The 14894-nt window shown below is 39.2% G+C and overlaps 1 protein-coding gene across 1 annotated transcript in view; it reads right to left on the bottom strand.

The window, feature by feature from the left end:
* TTC27 (tetratricopeptide repeat domain 27) overlaps positions 1 to 14894 on the bottom strand; it is a 186991-nt gene that overhangs the window by 42767 nt on the left and 129330 nt on the right. The gene's annotated exons all lie outside the window — the stretch shown is intronic.

Here is a 14894-nt window from a genome sequence, read left to right on the forward strand (position 1 = left end):
ATTCTAATACCATGTCATTGATATTTTCTGATAATTTTTTCAGTATCTTAGTACTTTTAATTTTTTCATAAAAGTGCCTACTGTCTACTTCAAAGTTGTTCTTTATTGTTAATTGTCAAATTTATTGTTAATACATTTAAAATTGTTAAAACTTTTGATTGACTCTTTGTATGTCATAATAATTTTATCTGAGAAAATATTCTTTCTAAATGTATTGAGGAAAAATTAAAAATAGAACCACCATAGGATCTAGCAATCTCACTGCTGAGTATATAGCTGAAGGAAATGAAATCACTCCTCGAAGAGATATCTGCACCCTCATGTTCACTGTAGCGTTATTCACAATAGCTGAGACATGTAAAAAACTGTCTGTCAATAGATGAATGTATAAAGAAACTGTGTGAGTGTGTGCACACGCAGGGTGAAATATTATTCAGCCACGAAAAAGAAGGAAAGCTTGCCTTTGGCAACAACATGGATGAACTTTGAGGGCATTTTGCTAAGTGAAATAAGTTAGACAGAGAAAGACAAATACCATATGCTCTCACGTGTATGTGGAATCTAAAAAAGCCAAACTCATAGAAATAGAAGAATGGTTGTTACCAGGAGTTGGGGGTGGGGGAAAGTGGGAAGATGTTGGTCAAAGCATACAAACTTCCAGTTATAAGATAAATAAGTTCTGGGGATCTAACATACAGCATGGTAACTATAGTTAACAATACTGTATTATATACTTGAAAATTGCTAGAAGAGTAGATCTTAAATATTATCATCACACACACACAAAGGTGACAGAGGTGAGGTGACAGAGGTGTTAACTAATGCTCCTGTGGTAATCATTTCACAATATATACATGTATCAAATCTTATCACGTTGTATACCTTACACAATATGTCAATTATACAATATGTCGATTATATCTCAATAAAGCCGGGAAAAATTTTTTTTAATGTACTGAGATAACTAGGAAGCTCAGAGCAACCACTGCTAAACAAAGGATATTCTGAATTCTAGTTTTGTTAATACTGAAGGTTATAAATATTTTTCTTTGGTCCTGTCTTTTGGCCTCCATTTAGAGTACCTTTCTTCAACAAATATTTTTAACAGGACAATATTCATCAAATAATTCATCAAATTTATGATTCTTTGTAGGTTTCATCAAACTTACAAATTTATAAATTATAGGCTTTCTCAATTACATTCTATTCTAGAATAGAATATAAATTTATTCAGTTAAAATCAAAAGCGTTGGCAAATTATTATTGATATCTTAAGAACAATGGTACTTGGTTATTTTTTTAAGTCCTTATGTTTTTAGAGATACATACTAAAACATTTAAAAATGAAATGATATATTGGGTTTGTTTCAAAATAATATGGGATGGAGTGGGGAAATATAGATGAAACAGGCCCAGTCATGAGTTAGTAACTGTTGAAGCTGGTTCATAGGCACATGGGAGGGGACTCTTTATTCTGGTCTCTGCTAGTATATATTTTGTATAATTGAAAGTTTCATAACAAAAGGTTACAAAGAAAAGATTCCTCCTAGGTAGATGTTACAGACTGAACTGTATCCCTCTCAAAATTCATATGTTGGGGATTCCCTGGTGGCGCAGTGGTTGAGAGTCCGCCTGCCAATGCGGGGGGCACGGGTTCATGCCCCAGTCCGGGAGGATCCCACATGTTGCGGAGCAGCTGGGCCCGTGAGCCATGGACGCTGAGCCTGCGCGTCCGGAGCCTGTGCTCCGCAACGGGAGAGGCCACAACAGTGAGAGGCCCACGAACTGCAGAGAAAAAAAAAAAAAAAAAAAAAATTCATATGTTGAAGCTCAACCCACAGTGTGACTGTATTTGGAGATACGGCCTTTACGGAGATAATTAAGGTTAAATGAGGTCATAATGGTGAGGCCCTAATCCAACAGGACTGGTATCCTTTGAAGAAGAAGAAAAGACACTGGAGCTCTCTCTACACATGAACAGAGAAAAGGCCATGTGAGGAGACAGTGAAAAGGTAGCCATCTAAAAGCAAGGAAAAGACCTCACCAGAAACCAACCCTGAAGGCACCTTGATCTTGGACTTCTAGCTTCCAGAACTGTGAAAAAATTAATTTCCACAGTGGTTTAAACCACCCAGTCTGTAGTATAATTAAACCACAGTGGTTTAAACCACCCAGTCTGTAGTATCAGTCAGCCCTTAGCAGACTAACACAGTAGGGATATTCAAAAGTACAATTATACATTATTAAATTAAATCCTGTACACGATTTAAACTCTCATTGTTCCTCTTCAAGATAAATTTCAATGTCTTCCTGTTTGAAAGTTTGCTTTCAATAATTACAATCTGGTAAAAGTTGTAAAAGCTGAAATTTTTTTGAACTCCGTTAATTGAATACATAAAAGATTTCCAATTGATTTTGAACACAATGCAGCACAAACAAAAGACTCCTTAAAAAAAAAAAGTTCCTACCATTATAGGACACTTAAATTGATTTATTAAAAAATTCTTCAAAAAACTCAAACAGGGCTTCCCTAGTGGCACAGTGGTTAAGAATCTGCCTGCCAATGCAAGGGACACAGGTTCGAGCCCTGGCCCAGGAAGATCCCACATGCCACGGTGCAGCTGGGCCCGTGCGCCGCAACTACTGAGCCTGAGCTCTAGAGCCTGAAAGCCACAACTACTGAGCCCACATGCCACAACTACTGAAGGCTGTACAACTAGAGCCCGTGCTCCACAACAAGAAAAGCCATGACAATGAGAAGCCTGCGCACCGCAATGAAGAGTAGCCCCTGCTCACTGCAACTAGGGAAAGCCCGTGCACAGCAACAAAGACCCAACACAGCCATAAATAAATAAACAAATAAATAAATAAATTTATTAAAAAAAAACTCAAACATTTTTATAGTGCATTAGGTGATGGGCAACAACAAGAGAAAGTATATACTGCCACGCTAATTTTATTTTAATTCAACATCAGACATCACATTAGACATCACAAGAATTTTGTAATTTAATTACCCAAACAGTGTATATTAAAGTATGTGTAAATGATGACTGCTAGTTTTTATTTCCATTGGTAGAAGCTTGTTTGGACCATATTATGTCCACCACTACAACCCATTCCAAGTACATTTCTGTTCCACTGGTTTTCTTAATTCAAAAAGAGAATTACTTTTACCATGTTGTCATGCTCCATGAAAATTTGTATCCTTATTATCACTACTAAAAGAAATACTTTTATCTTTGATGTTTAACAATAGCATTCAGAATAATGTCAGATGTTTCAACTTTAATAGAATTTCCAAAAATTTTATTTTGAATCCAATAATTAGGTGAAAAAAATTAAAACCATTGTGAGAACCAAATTAATGAGTTTTCTATTTGAAGCATCTGATGTCACTGATATAAAACTGGCAGATTCAACTGTTAATGAACTACTTCTGCTAAGAGCTAGCACATTAACAGTTATGATCTCACTTTTCACACACACATGAAAAAATCTGGTATCAACTAATTTTCTAAACTAATTTTGTGCATTTTCATTTGCTCTAGATAAAAGTCCAGTCTCACAGAATGACATGAAAATACACCTCCTACAGCTGCATATTAAATTGTCATCTTTGGACATGCTTCCTATTAAAACAACAACAACAACAACTACTAACTTTTGACATAAACACTAATGTTTCTTCAGAAATCTTGGGTCTTCTGGTTTTCATGTGATTAGTGACATTTAGTGATTACGGCCCCTGAGGTGGAATTTAATTATATCAGCTAAATCTTGGACAAGTTATATTAATACATTTATTTACTCTCTTGACAAGTGAAAATTAAGTTCTTAATTATTCCCTAAAAACACATTTTAAAAATTTGTTTGCTTTTTGGAGATGATTGCTGCCAAAAGGGTTTACTATAAACTATATAAAAAGTTACCAAGCAATATAATATAGAAATAGTGGTACATTTAGAACATACAGTAAGTGACCAAGCCCCTGCAGCAAGGGAATTCAGCCTATTCTCCATGTGCTTTTATTTCTGGCAGGACTGCTTTGCCTCTACTCCCCATACATCTATCTAGCCTACAATTCCCCATATTTCCCACTAATTCTGCCAACTGGTAACCAGGCAACATCATGCATCTCACAGGCTGCAGCTTGGCACAAGTGTCTGATATATACCAAGGGGCTTATAGAGACATTGGCTCAAACATTTCTCCTACTACCACCCAAAACCTGAAGGAGGTGGCTGCCCTCAGCCACTCAGAGCAAACACAGTTGATGTTATCAGCAAGCATCCTACACACTGTCCTCTAAAGGGCAATGTTAGTTAAGTTGCACCTGGAAAGCATTGGGGAAAAGAGACACAGGCTCCTACTGGCCACCTTTCAGATTTTATAGCACGTTGTAAAGTGGGAGATCCATCCACCACATGCATTAAACACAACACTAGATGAGGCTATGGCTGAAGACAGAAGTACAAAATGAATGTCTATGAAAACCCATTCCAACTTCTTTTAATGTAACTATTAATAACAGCACTTCATTTAAAAAGTAAAAATCTGGGGACTTCCCTAGTGGTCCAGTGGTTAAGACTCTGAGCTTCTAATGCAGGGGGCGCGGGTTCAATCCCTGGTCAGGGAAATAAGATTCCACATGCCGTACAGTGTGGCCAAAAATTTTTTTAAAAATCTGGGACATACAATAAACTGGATGTGTTACCAGGATATTAGGCACAAATTAGGATAGCCACTTAGTAAACTCTCAAATCTTCACCTTTCTTCATGCTTTTCTCCTACCTGTGAAGCCAGTTCCCCTCCTGCACATCTACTCACTTTGCATCAATCAGTGAACATCTAAGCTAACTTCTGTCCCATCTCTGGCTCCATCAGTCCACAGCGACCCCTCACCTCCTCTCAACTCCTATAGCCCTTCTGCCTATACATGTATCTTTCCATATATATACTGCCAGTAATATCATATAACCTTATAAGGATGACCAGTTAATTGAGGAGGAAAGTCAAGGAAAATTTTAAATTTTTATTGGGGTAAGGGGGGAAATAGACAAAATAAAAGGAATAAAGTATCTGCACTGAGGGAGGGGTAAAAAAATGATAGGAAGTGACATGTTCCTTTTTCAGGGCTACACATACTAGCTTGATATCTGAACAATTTCTTTGTTTTTATTTTTTGCATAAAAGTAGGGGACAATGAGAATAACTACCTAAGAGTAGACCTAAGGATTTATGTTTTAATTCTGGTCCTGAGTCTACAAAATCCTGCTTGGGAGGTTTGGTGACCACTTCCCCGACTTCAGCTTTTTTTTTTTTTAACCTCTTTATTGGAGTATCATTGCTTTACAATGGTGTGTCAGTTTCTGCTTTATAACAAAGTGAATCAGCTATACAAACACATATATCCTCATATCCCCTCCCTCTTGCATCTCCTCCCTCCCACCCTCCCTATCCCACCCCTCTAGGTGGTCACAAAGCACCGAACTGATCTCCCTGTGCAATGCAACTGCTTCCCACTAGCTATCCGTTTTACATTTGGTAGTGTATATATATCCATGACACTCTCACACTTTGTCCCAGCTTACCCTTCTCCCTCCCGCCCCGTGTCCTCAAGTCCATTCTCTAGTAAGTCTGCGTCTTTATTCCTATCCTGCCCCTAGGTCCTTCATGACCTTTTTTTTTTTTTAGATTCCATATATATGTGTTAGCATATGGTATTTGATTTTCTCTTTCTGACTTAATTCACTGTGTATGACAAACTCTAGGTCCATCCACCTCACTTCAAATAACTCAAATTTGGGCTTCCCTGGTGGCACAGTGGTTGAGGGTCCGCCTGCCGATGCAGGGGACACGGGTTTGTGCCCCAGTCTGGGAAGATCCCACGTGCCGTGGAGCAGCTGGGCCCGTGAGCCATGGCTGCTGGGCCGGCGCGTCCGGAGCCTGTGCTCTGCAACAGGAGAGGCCACAACAGTGACAGGCCTGCGTATCGCAAAAAAAGAAAAATAAAACAAAAAATAACTCAAATTTGTTTCTTTTTATGGCTGAGGAATATTCCATTGTATATATATGCCACATCTTCTTTATCCATTCATCTGTTGATGGACACTTAGGTCGCTTCCCTGTCCTGGCTACTGTAAAGAGAGCTGCAATGAACATTGTGGTACATGACTCTTTTTGAATTATGGTTTTCTCAGGGTATATGCCCAGTAGTGGGATTGCTGGGTCATATGGTAGTTCTATTTTTACTTTTTTAAGGAACCTCCACACTGTTCTCCATAGTGGCTGTATCAATTTACATTCCCACCAACAGTGCAAGAGGGTTCCCTTTTCTCCACACCCTCTCCAGCATTTATTGTTTGTAGATTTTTTGATGATGGCCATTCTGACTAGTGTGAGATGATACCTCATTGGAGTTTTTTTTTTTTTTTTTTTTGCTGCGGTACGCAGGCCTCTCACTGTTGTGGCCTCTCCCGTTGCAGAGCACAGACTCCGGATGCGCAGGTTCAGTGGCCATGTCTCACGGGCCCAGCCACTCCGCGGCATGTGGGATCTTCCCGAACCGGGGCACGAACCTGTGTCCCCTGCATCGGCAGGTGGACTCTCAACCACTGTGCCACCAGGAAAGCCCTCATTGTAGTTTTGATTTGCATTTCTCAATTGATTAATGAAGCTGAGCGTTCTTTCATGTGTTTGTTGGCAATCTGTATATCTTCTTTGGAGAAATGTCAATTTAGGTCTTCTGCCCATTTTTGGATTGGGTTGTTTTTTTGATATTGAGCTGCATGAGCTGCTTGTAAATTTTGGAGATTAATCCTTTGTCAGTTGCTTCATTTGCAAATATTTTCTCCCATTCTGAGGGTTGTCTTTTCATCTTGTTTATGGTTTCCTTTGCTGTGCAAACCCTTTTAAGTTTCATTAGGTCCCATTTGTTTATTTTTGTTTTTATTTCCATTTCTCTAGAAGGTGGGTCATAAAGGATCTTCCTGTGATTTACGTTATAGAGTGTTCTGCCTGTATTTTCCTCTAAGAGTTTGATAGTGTCTGGCCTTCCATTTAGGTCTTTAATCCATTTTGAATTTATTTTTGTGTACGGTGTTAGGGAATGTTCTAATTTCATTCTTTTACATGTAGCTGTCCAGTTTACCCAGCACCAATTATTGAGGAGGCTGTTTTTTCTCCATTGTATATTCTTGCCTCCTTTACCAAAAACAAGGTGACCATGTGTCCGTGGGTTTAACTCTGGGCTTTCTATCCTGTTCCATTGATCTATACTTCTGTTTTTGTGCCAGTACCATACTGTCACGATTACTGTACCTTTGTAGTGTAGTCTGAAGTCCGGGAGCCTGATTCCTCCAGCTCCGTTTTTCTTTCTCAAGATTGCTTTGGCTATTCGGGGTCTTTTGTGTTTCCATATAAATTGTGAAATTTTTTGTTCCAGTTCTGTGAAAAAAGCCAGTGATAGTTTGTAGGGATTGCACTGAATCTGTAGATTGCTTTGGGTAGTAGAGTCATTTTCACAATGTTGATTCTTCCAATCCAAGAATATGGTATATCTCCATCTATTTGTATCATCTTTCTTTCATCAGTGTCTTATAGTTTTCTGCATACAGGTCTTTTGTCTCCTTAGGCAGGTTTATTCCTAGGTATTTTATTGTTTTTGTTGCAGTGGTAAATGGGAGTGTTAGCTTAATTTTTCTCTCAGATTTTTCATCATTAGTGTATAGGAATGCAAGAGATTTCTGTGCATTAATTTTATATCCTGCTACTTTACCAAATTCATTGATTAGCTCTAGTAGTTTTCTGGTAGCATCTTCAGGATTCTCTATGTATAGTATCATGTCATCTGCAAACAGTGACAGCTTTACTTCTTCTTTTCCGATTTGGATGCCTTTTATTTCTTTTTCTTCTCTGACTGCTGTGGCTAAAACTTCCAAAACTATGTTGAATAATAGTGGTGAGAGTGGACAACCTTGTCTTTTTCCTGATCTTAGAGGAAATGGTTTCAGTCTTTCACCATTGAGAACAATGTTGGCTGTGGATTTGTCATATATGACCTTTATTATGTTGAGGTAAGTTCCCTCTATGCGTACTTTCTGGAGGTTTTTTTTTATCATAAATGTGTGTTGAATTTTGTCAAAAGTGTTTTCTGCATCTATTGAGATGACCATATGGTTTTTATTCTTCAATTTGTTAATATGGTGTATCACATTGATTGATTTGCATATATTGAAGAATCCTTGCATTCCTGGGATAAACCCCACTTGATCATGGTGTAAGATCCTTTTAATGTGCTGTTGGATTCTGGTTGCTAGTATTTGATTGAGGATTTTTGCATCTATGTTCGTCAGTGATATTGGCCTGTAGTTTTCTTTTTTTGTGACATCTTTGTCCGGTTTTGGTATCAGGGTGATGGGGGCCTTGTAGAATGAGTTTGGGAGTTTTCCTCCCTCTACTATATTTTGTAAGAGTTTGAGAAGGATAGGTGTTAGCTCTTCTCTAAATGTTTGATAGAATTCGCCTGTGAAGCCATCTGGTCCTGGGCTTTTGTTTGTTGGAAGATTTTTAATCACAGTCTCAATTTCAGTACTTGTGATTGGTCTGTTTGTATTTTCTATTTCTTCCTGGTTCAGTCTCAGAAGGTTGTGCTTTTCTAAGAATTTGTCCATTTCTTCCAGGTTGTCCATTTTATTGGCATATAGTTGCCTGTAGTAATCTCTCATGATCCTTTGTATTCCTGCAGTGTCAGTTGTTACGTCTCCGTTTTCATTTTTAATTCTGTTCATTTGTGTCTTCTCCCTTTTCTTCGTGATCATTCTGGCTAATGGTTTATCAATTTTGTTTATCTTCTCAAAGAACAAAGCAGCTTTTAGTTTTATTGATCTTTGCTATTGTTTCCTTCATTTGTTTTTCATTTATTTCTGATCTGATCTTTATGATTTCTTTCCTTCTGCTAACTTTTGGGGGTTTTCTTGTTCTTCTTTCTCTAATTGCTTTAGGTATAAGCTTAGATTGTTTATTTGAGATGTTTCTTGTTTCTTGAGGGAGGCTTGCATTGCTATAAACTTCCCTCTTAGAACTGCTTTTGCTGTATCCCATAGGTTTTGGGTCGTTGTTTTCACTGTCATTTGTTTCTAGGTGTTTTGTGATTCCCTCTTTGACTTCTTCAGTGATCTCTTGGTTATTTAGTAGTGTATTGTTTAGCCTCCACGTGTTTGTGTGTTTTACAGATTTTTTCCTGTAACTGATATCTAGTCTCATAGCGTTGTCGTTGGAAAAGATACTTGATACATTTCAATTTTCTTAAATTTACCAAGGCTTGATTTGTGACCCAAGATATGACCTACCCTGGAGAACGTTCTATGAGCACTTGAGAAGAAAGTGTATTCTGTTGTTTTTGGATGGAATGTCCTATAAATATCAATGAAGTCCATCTTGTTTAATGTATCACTTAAAGCTTGTGTTTCCTTATTTATTGTCATTTTGGATGATCTGTCCATTGGGGAAAATGGGGTGTTAAAGTCCCCTACTATAACTGTGTTACTGTTGATTTCTCCTTTCATGGCTGTTAGCATTTGCTTATGTACTGAGTGCTCCTATGTTGGGTGCATCAATATTTACAATTGTTATATCTTCTTCTTGGATTGATCCCTTGATCATTATGTAGTGTCCTTCTTTGTCTCTTGTAATAGCCTTTGTTTTAAAATCTATTTTGTCTGATATGAGAATTGCTACTCCAGCTTTCTTTTGATTTCCATTTGCATGAAATATCTTTTTCCATCCCCTCACTTTGTCTGTATGTGTCCCTAGTTCTGCAGTGTGTCTCTTGTAGACATCATATATAGGGATCTTGTTTTTGTATCCATTCAGCCGGTCTATGTCTTTTGGTTGGAGCATTTAATCTTTTTACGTTTAAGGTAATTATCAATATGTATGTTCCTATTACCATTCACTTCAGCTTGTAACAGCCCACAATCCCCAGAAGTCTACGGTTGATTTTGAATTTTAGTAGTTTCAAAAGTTACTTGGGAAAATGAAACAGGTAGGGGTAAACGAATGGTAGCTAGCAATCTCAACACAAATGCAAATGGTACACACATCTTCTGGTTCTCTAACAAATGCACCATAGATAAATGCATTTAGTTTTGTAGACTATCCCTGACATAAAACCAAACATTCCTATTTTTATAACAATTTGATTTCAGGAAGCCATTACAATGCACAAAAGCCATTCAAATATCTCTCTCATTTGCCTGAGTTTTGTTATTAAACCTAATTGTTTGGATATGTCAGAAAAGCAGGGATAGAATTTTTAAAATTCTCTTTTTCTATTTTCCTTTCATTCCAGGACTTAGAGGAGACGATAGCATGTAGGAGCTCTCCTTCTTCAGAGACAATTCAAACTTGCATCAAGAGTTATAGTAAGTCTACAGCATTCAAGTTTGCATCCTGTAGTAGTTCTGTACAACTGTAGCATCATACGCCTGCATATTTTGGCATGGCTTACAGCCTGCCTGAATTCGATCCATATGACAAACCGCAAAATATCCTCACATAATAACTGTTTGCTCTGTGACGCTGCTTGGAGCAATTGTCATTTCTTTGTCTTGCTAAGTAATTAATTTGAAGTCATATAATGAGACCATTGGGCCCTGTCAAGTCCTCCCTTGCGAATTCCCTTACTCCACCCCTTCTTTCCTATTGCCCCTCCCCCACAGACAACTGTCCTGCTAGACCACTGCTATAGTTCCTAAGCCTGCCTACATCTAGTGTCTCCCATGGCCACAGAGTTGCCAAAACAATATTCTTAAATCACCTCCATGCACACCACATTCCTTCAATTCAACAAAGCCAAACACAAATCAACCCTTTAATAGCCTCCTACCTGCCAAATAAAAAAAACAAAGGCTTCACCTTCAAGACCTTCCATAATCTGGCTCCAGTCTAGCTTTCCCACTGGGACTGTCCTATTCCCTTTCACTCTAAAAAACTAGCCTATTCACTAACACTCTGTACACACACACACACACACACACACACACACCCCTTCTCTTTGTGTTTCCAGGGCTGGGCTCAAACTGTTCACCTGCCTGGAATGCCCTCACCACTGCCTTTCCATTGGCCTGTTCAAGTATTATGTGTCCTTCAAAGCCCAATTCACCATCCTCTCTTCATCGTTGTCTACAAAAGGCAGAAATAGTCTCTTTGGCCTCTATAAAACTAGTGTCTTAAAAATTACTCTCTGGGTTTTTCTTTGAGGCCTCATACTGTTGGCTAGCTTTGTCTATGTCCACTTCACTAGACTGTAGCAGAGGGTACAAACCAGGCCATCTGGTGATCTGCTGCTACTGCTTCCTCCTCTGGTTCCGTGCCATGTGTACAGCAGACAATTAATATGTATTTGATTGAATAACTGGTTGAAGATATTATTTGTTCACTCATTCAACAATTATTTATTAAAGACCCAATATGTGGGCTTCCCTGGTGGCGCAGTGGTTGAGAGTCCGCCTGCCGATGCAGGGGACACGGGTTCGTGCCCCGGTCCAGGAAGATCCCACATGCCGCGGAGCGGCTGGGCCCATGAGCCATGGCCACTGAGCCTGCGCGTCCGGAGCCTGTGCTCCGCAACGGGAGAGGCCACAACAGTGAGAGGCCCGCGTACCGCAAAAAAAAAAAAAAAAAAGACCCAATATGTGCTAGGCACTGTTACAAGCACTAGGAAAATGTGAATGAACCATACAGATAAAAATTTCTACCTTCATAGAACTTACACTGTAGTGGAGGAGAAAAAGATTTTTTTTTTAAGTAAGCTATATATAATATTAGAAGGTGCTAAGTACTATGGAGAAAAATAAAGTAGGGAAGGAAAATAAGGAATGTAAGGTAAGGGTGGAAAGTGGGGGTGTGATTTTAAATAGAATGATTATGGAAGGTCTCTCTGAGAAAGTGACATTTGATCCCAGAAGTGAATGAGGTCATGGAGCAAGGTATGCAGATATCTATCCAGAAGAAGAACATTCCAGGCAGAGGAACAGCAAGTGATAAAACCCAGAGACAGAAATGTGCCTGGAATGTTCAGGGAAGAACAAAGAGGCTAATGTGGGGTGAGCGAGGGGGAGAATGGAAGGAGGAAGGTAAAGAAGCAACAGGGGCTAGGCTTGGAAAAGCCTTGAGCCAGTCAGAGACCTGGCTATTATCACAGGTGATGGAGCAGAGGAATGACACATATGACTTGCATTTGGAAGGATCAACTTGGATGTTCATTGAGTATAGGCAGATTGTACCAAGACAGAGGCAGGAAGACCAGTAAGGAGGTAATATATTAAGTAGGTGAGAGGTGATGGGTATTTGACCAGAATGGTTGCAGGTAGAAAGCAGTTGTCCAATTCTGGATATATTTCAAAGGCCGATCTCCTAGGATTTACTGATAGATTAGATGTGGGATATGAGGGAAATAGAAATCAAGGATGACTCCAAGACCAAACAGGCTGCCACTTATAGGGATGGGGATGATCTTGGGGGCAAAAGCTTTTAGGAGGGGGAGAACAGTATTCCGGATATTAGAAATGTTTAGTCAGAGTAACGAATGGGGAGACTGAGAATGCAGTGAGATACGGAAGTCTACAATTAAGGGGAGAAGACAGGACTGAAAATAAACTTTTGGGAGTTGTCAGCATACAGATGGTATTTAAGCTATGGGACTAGATTAAATCAAGGGAGTGAGTGTAGACAGAGATATACAGCCCAACGACTAAGCCCTAGGAACCAGCAAAGAAGACTGAGAAGGAGTAGCCAGTGAGGCAGGAGGACAATGTTAAGGCTGGACGTTAAGAGACTGTGTGCTTGAGAAAACAATCCATGTGCGTGATTTAACTTAGACAATGGAGGCTAAGGGAGGGAATTTATTTTCCCCACTCCTTATGGCAGCTGTGGTTGGGTAAACTTTAAACAGATAAGCAAGGATATGATACAGTTTTCCATAAAAGTAAAATTTTAGTAACACAATACTGAGTTCTATTTTCTACCAAAAAAAAAGTGTCCAGTGATAATCAAGTTAGTGCAGGGTTTCTCAACCTTGGCACTACTGACATTTTAGCTGGGATAATTCTTTATTGTGGAGGGCTGTGCTGAGCATTATGGGATGTTTGGCAGCATCCCTGGTCTCTACCCACTAGATGTCAGTAGTGCACCCCTTCACCTCCCCACCATTGCCAAAGGACCCAGAGACAAAATCGTCCCCAGTTGAGAACTCTGAGGTAGAGCAAGTTGTCAACAACAACCAACTCTATGGTAAGCATTCTTGCTGCGAAATGCAACTGTCAGTTTCTGCTGATATTCTGTACTCCCACCTGCCCTACTCTCTTCTCCAGGCTTCTCACCAGCCCACAGATGAGAAAGATTCTCATTGTATTCACTACCCAGAGTGAGGAAAGTAAGCAATTAGCTCAACCTGTCATTAAAAAAAAAATGTGTTCTGATTTTTTTTCAATGTAAAAGATATGCCCCAAGTCTACCCAGTTCAAAAGTGACCCTTTCTGCACACCCTCATTCATTGCAGCACTACACAACAGACAAGAGGTAGGAGCAACCCAGTGTCCATCGACAGATGAATGGATAAAATAACTGGTATGTACATACAGTGAAATATCATTCAGTCTTAAAAGAAAGAAAATTCTGACACATGATACACATGGATGAACCTTGAGGGCGTTATGCTAAGTGAAATATGCCAGTCACAAAAGGACAAATCCTGTATGATCCCACTTATATGAGGTACTTAGAGTAGCCAAATTCGTAAGAGACAGAAAGTACAGTGGTTTTTAGGGACTAGAGTCGTGGGGGGAGAACCGGGAGCTACTATTTACTAGGTGCAGAGTTTCAGTTCTGCAGGATGAAAAGAGTTGTAGGGATGGGTGGTGGCAATGGCTACACAACAAAGTGAATGTACTTCACACTACTGGACTGTACACTTAGAAATGGTTAACATGGTAAATTTTATGTTACAGGCTTTTTATCACAATTTTAAAAAGAACAGACTGCTGGCTCTGGAGTGAGACTGTCTGGGTTCAAATACTGGCAAAGTGCCCAAAGAGGTACCTGGCTCATAGTAAGTAACTCAGTAAATATTAGTGGCTGATATTAAATTAGTATTATAACTAAAATTATATTAAGTCGGTGTGCATGTTTGTCAGGAGCATGGTTGACAGTTATGTGTGACTTTGGTGATTGGGAAAGCAGTCATAAAGAAAGTTTGGTTAAAAAAAAATAACCATTTCTAGGAATAAAACCATTTAACTAACTGAATATCATTAAATACAAAATAGGTTGATCTCTTTCCCCTCAAAATTAGGTCCTCTCCTGTGGATTTATCTTGCACTTACTTATTTTAAAGATCCAGGTTCCTTTTGCATTATTTTTTCAAATCTTAAAAATTTTTTTAAACATTTAAAAATGCTTCTGTGCATGTAAATACAGACATTTTTTTCCTAAAATGATCAACTACCCATTCTATATGTTACCCTTTTTATATAAAGGTTTTTCTTTCATTATTGACATCAACAATTACTTGCAGAGTCCTTCACTGCCTGTAATTTTGACTCTCATTCACTTCCTTCCTTGTATATCTACTCAAAATGGAGCCTAACTTTAATAGCTGTATTTGTGTTAAGGACAGTTAACAGAGAGAAATAACAAAACGAAACAGAAAAGTGAATAAAAGAAGCACAAAAGGGCTTCCCTGGTGGCGCAGTGGTTGGGAGTCCGCCTGCTGATGCAGGGGACACGGGTTCGTACCCCGGTCCGGGAAGATCCCACGTGCTGCGGAGCGGCTGGACCCGTGAGCCATGGCCGCTGAGCCTGCGCATCCGGAGCCTGTGCTCCGCAACGGG

Source organism: Phocoena phocoena, chromosome 14 (genome assembly GCF_963924675.1).
Source record: "Phocoena phocoena chromosome 14, mPhoPho1.1, whole genome shotgun sequence".
NCBI classification, from domain to species: domain Eukaryota; kingdom Metazoa; phylum Chordata; class Mammalia; order Artiodactyla; family Phocoenidae; genus Phocoena; species Phocoena phocoena.